Below are 5,186 nucleotides of genomic sequence, written 5' to 3' on the forward strand. Positions count from 1 at the left end.
GAGATTGGACGGGAGAATTGATCGGCCAAAAGCTCGGCAGTTCGTGCTAATGTAATATTTTGCGATATAGCAAACGCTGAGATCTGAAACCGAGGAACTACCTCCGATGCGAGAGCACGTGCCATCCTCCAAGCCTGTCTTGCGCCACCGGGAGCACAAAGAGATTCACATTTTTGTCGCCACTGTTTTCGCTGAAGTCGGTTAGTATGGCGGCGGAACGCTGCGTCGATTCGTCTATAGCGCTGAATGTCCTCCATTCTTCTTGTACGTAGCGAACGATTTTGGGCTTGCCGTCGGCGGGCCCTCAGCTTGAGGTAGAGGAGGTCAGGATTCGGGCGGGAGACCGGGACCTGGACCAGCCTCGTGGCGTCATATAGGGCTTGTGAAATAGCCGTTGTAAGGTCGACGTTTCCTTCAGAGAGAAGGTCTTGGAGGTGCGAGCGATATCGGTCCCAATTGACGACTCTGCAGGTCCTATGTGTAGCGCTTGTAGAGCTTGGGGAGGAGATAATGATCGGGATATGATCACTACCCCAGCTGTCATGTTGAGGTTGCCATCGCGCGCTGAGTTGTGGTGTAGCGAAGCTGAGGTCAAGGACACTGTTGGAGACCCCCGGTCTGACAAATGTTGCGGTCCCATCATTCAGTGGAACAAGCCCTAGCGTGTCCACTGTGGCCTCAAGAGCAGATCCGCGCGTCGTTGTGTGCTTATCTCCCCAGGTGTGATTATGGGCGTTAAAGTCTCCCAAAAATAGTACGTTTTCTGAGCAGCGCGGCATAATCTTCATCATAATCGTAGGGTCCCATTTGGTTCCCGGACGCACGTACGCAGAAACTATGGTGGTGTCACAGTCCCCTTTACGTATCGTTACACCGGTGAACTCAGCAGCATCGTCACATAAGTCTGTCAAATCTATTTGACGCTGATCCAGTTCTCTTCGGACAAGTATCGTGGCTTTCGGCACTTCGTTCTTCGTGTTTTCAGTAACTGGCAGTAGGCCCTGATAAACGACGTATGGAGAAAGTCTGAATTTGCCGTATTTTATACGAGTTTCTTGAAGGGCTAGGACGTCGTATCGGTTGGTCTTTAAATGTAGGCGTAGATCTGAGAGGCGTTGTTGTATGCCGTTAGTATTCCATTGAAGCACTGTTGGACATGCAATATTTCGGGTGCGTCTCTTTGGGTGGATGTTGGGATGCAGCATTATGCTATATTCAGCAGTGGGAACGCTGCCTGAATGAAACCTCATAGAATGTGTGCCCACGAGGCATCAATGCCATCAAGATAAGCGCACGCCATTTCTGCTGCTATTCTGAATAATTTTATCCAATTCGCCGTAGGTTTTTCCGGAGCATCTCGGGGTAATCTTTTTGAAGAGTCAGCCGTTGATCTTGGTTCAATATTGGTGACTCCCGTTGAGTGTTCAGATTTTTTGATAGATGCTCCGTTGCATGTCGACTTTTCAGTGCCCGTCGGAATGGTGACACCGGGTTTTGGCTTATTAGACGTTGTTGCAGAGTTGTTGTTAGGTGGTCTTTCGATATTTTTTTGAGGATCGGTCTTGAGTGCTGCGGCATAGCTTAAACCTTTATCGTCAAGGGCTGGGGGTTGCCTGTCCTGCACCGGGGCGTCTCCACTTTTCTTGGAGGTGCTGTTGGCCACCACATTGAGAATGGGCTCTGGTATGACTCCCGACGCCTGCTTTACAATAATTCTGGCAGAGCGGTAGTCAACGGCATTTCTCTTGGCGTACGTGACGACATTTTGCTCTTCTCTCCATTTTGAACACGCTGGAGATGTAGCTTCATGTGCTTCTCCACAGTTGACGCACTTGATCACTGTGGATTTACATTTGGTGTTGCTCGTGGTGTTAGTTATAGGATGCGGCTCTGCACAACGAGAGCATGCGGAAGAACGTGTGCATGAGACTGCAAAGTGCCCAAAACCACCACAGTTGCGACACTGGATTGGACGGGGTTTGAACTCCGTCACTTGGTGTCGTACTCGTCCTAGCAGCACGAAGCTTGGCAATGGTGAACTGTTGAATGTCAGCTTTACGACACCTGTCACCCCTAAACGACGTACTCTGGCTATGCGGCCATCCGATCGCAGGTTTTCTAGAATTTCAGGATCTGACAGTTCAGCATCGACATTTTTTATGACACCAATCGATGTGGGGGCCCTCGAGGGATTGGTAGGCCCTGACAGAGACACCACAAAGTTCAGGACATTTCAGCAGCGTCCTTGTTGTTTGTCCGTTGCGCACATCAACGGCGACGACGTTGAGGCGCTCGTTGGGGCGGATCTGAAGGATGCACTCTGGACAGAGCTTCTCTAGGGCGTTGGAAAGCCTCAAGCTGCTTAAAGTTGCTAGCTTTTGGTCAGGCTTCGTAGCGGCAAAAATTACTGTGAGTCCTTCACTGACGTTCGGCTGTTTGCGAACTGTTCCCGAACTCGAAGCAGAGTCGGACAGTGTTTTGTGTGAGCGCTTACGTGATCGTGCCTTGTTCCACTCTTCGTTGTTGGTGTTGCTTTCATCCATAATTTCGACCCCGGTCTCAGACGAGTTCGCTACCGACTCGGACGTCCAGAACTTGGACGCGGTGTCATGAGCATCGTGAGTTGAGTCGTTCGGCATGCAGTGTTGTCCAGGGGTGATGTGGTCTGTCGATACTGGGTTTGTGACGTTGGTGGCGGCGCTTTCAATGCTCTGCTGTGGAAGTTCGATCGTGGAGCCGGGCATCATGATTGGGGTCTAGAAAAGACCACCCTTACGAGTGGCTTTTCACTGGCGACTGCTCGGACGTCGCCGGTAGTTCTGAAGCTTCTTATGGTCGGTCTTTGAAGGTCACAGCTGGCTATAGGCTACCGAAAAGGCTGTCGAATTGACGGAACAAAAATTTTACGTCCTCAATCTCAGGCACCTCGTCTGCATGCAATGTCATGCTAGCCGCACTTTGAGTGCTCTCGGAAAAGAAGGCTTAACAGCATTGAAATATTGCAGAAAGGAGATGTGTCACTGTCTTCAAATAATAGCGCTTCTTAGTGGTCGGGGGTCGAGACTCCTACGGCGTGGTGCGCTGGCCTTGCCGGGCTCCAAAGGCAGTGGGAGGCTATCGACTGTGTGCTGGCTTAACCAAGCTGAACCAGGCCATCCTCCGAGAGCACCATATAATGCCGACCGCTGACCAGGCGTTTGGGTTGCCGGGAGGCGCTACTATATTCTCGAAACTGGGCGCAATGTCTGGGTTTCACCAGGTGCGCTTCTCCGAAAGCTGCCACGAGTACATGACGTCCATTACACCCTTTGGGCGAGTCTATTATCGCTGCCTGCCCTTCGGAATTAAGTCGGCCCCAGAGGTGTTCCTGAGCACGATGTCACTGATTCTTGAGGGAATTAAAGGATGTGTCAACATGGTAGGCGTTATCCTGGTGTTTGGTAGAAACCGGTCTAAACCCGACAGCAGACTACAAGTTGCCCTCGAGAGATTGCAGCAAGCAGGAGTTATGCTGAATGTCTCCAAGTGCCGCCTCGGGGTGTCGTTCCTCAAAATCCTCGGTGTGGTGTTGAGCAGCAACGGCATAGCACCCGACCCCGACAAGGTACCCCGCCATCACGGGTATGCAATTTCCGACAGACGTGCAGGGAGTGCGGCGCCTTCTGGAAATGCTAAACCACATCGGACATTTCTTGCTGTGCCTGTCCACCGCCACTGCGCCAATCACGCTCGTCCTAAACAAGGACACGGTTTGGACCTGGGGGACTGGTTAAGCTTCAGCCTACGACTCACCAAAGAAGATGGTGGCATCAAGCACCAGCGTGGCTAGAAAGAGCCCAGAATATTCAAAACCGTTTCTGCAGGCACCAGCTCGTACGGCTTGGGCACCCTCTTCTGCAGGAGCAACATCTGGTGAGCGACAAACGGTTGCCTTTGTGTTGCGTTCACTGATTACTGCCGAACAGCGGTAGAGCAAAATCGAGAAAGAAGCGCTAGGAGTCCTGTGGGCCATCCAGAGGTTCATAAAGCTACACAATCTGAGCTCTTTTGTCGAAACCGACCACCAGCCGCTGATCCGGTTGCTGGGCTCCACCTACCTCGACCTCATGCCTCGTCATGTCCAGCGGTTCTGCATCCGGCTGCTGCACTACCGGTTCATGGTGCAGTATGTTCCTGGCAAGTGCCTCGCCACTACCAACATGGGCTAGAGACCCCGAGGTCCTCGCTCCAGCTGCGTCTATTGCGGACAGCGTCGAGCTCTTCGTGTCACAGGTTATGACTGCACAGTCTAAGACAAAGGGGAGTAGAAAGACAGCAACAGCATGTTTTCCTTCATTTCACTAACGCGCCCCCAAGCGGATTCGAAAAACAAGAAGGAACAAGACGTCTTGCTTTTTTCTGAGGCTGACTGCAGGAAAGTTATTCCACCTTATCTTCGTGAGCTGCTCTAGGCTTTGTGACTTCTTTATTATTTCTTTTTTCAGACACGCTGCATGTCCAGTTTGATAAGCAGTACTTGTGCACCCACACGTGCCCCGGCAGCACGATAAGTTACCTGAAAATGTGAACCTTTGTATGTCAATCACGGGGCGCCCATAGTATATTCTGCCAAGAACGCAGAGCAGTATGCTGGTTTCTGCCCTTCATTTCGTCAAATAAGTAAACGAAGCCGTCATCAACCGCCAAGTTCTAAAATAGTGCTACGTACACCGGTCACGGTGGATGCGCAAGGGTCGCTCGAGTCTGCTTGGGCCTTTTTGAGCGTCATGACGGTGAGCCCGTGACTATGGTGACTGCGAAATCCACCTTTGCAGCGACTCTGCCTGTTAAGAGTCTGTGGGTCTACCATACTACATTCTTACCGAGTGTGTCAACCAATGATCGCCTTGTGTTCTGTCTCTCCACGCATAACCAACATCGCGATGGCAGTACTGCCGGTTGTGAAAGTGGTCGTGACCCAAGACGCTAACCGTCGCCGATGGCACCATGTGTCCCATTGTCAACCGATGATCATCTATCGTCTTGGTGGTTTGGCTCCGCGCGTCACCAGTATCGCTATGTGGAAGTGTTTGTGCAGGAAGACGCCAACAGTCGCCGAGCTCACCTTCTGTTTCGCTGGAAGTTGACGTATGCTCTTTGCTTGCACTATTCTATTTCAGGTTTCAGCATTTGAGGGAAACATATGT

The 5,186-nt window shown here is 51.4% G+C and overlaps 1 pseudogene; it reads right to left on the reverse strand.

Moving 5' to 3' along the window:
* Window positions 1-852: 852 nt before the first annotated feature.
* On the reverse strand, window positions 853-2,901 carry LOC120847476 (annotated as a pseudogene).
* Between the last annotated feature and the right edge of the window lie 2,285 nt (window positions 2,902-5,186).

The sequence above is a fragment of the Ixodes scapularis genome, unplaced genomic scaffold, assembly GCF_016920785.2.
Source record: "Ixodes scapularis isolate PalLabHiFi unplaced genomic scaffold, ASM1692078v2 PGA_scaffold3__209_contigs__length_174095766, whole genome shotgun sequence".
Lineage (NCBI taxonomy): Eukaryota > Metazoa > Arthropoda > Arachnida > Ixodida > Ixodidae > Ixodes > Ixodes scapularis.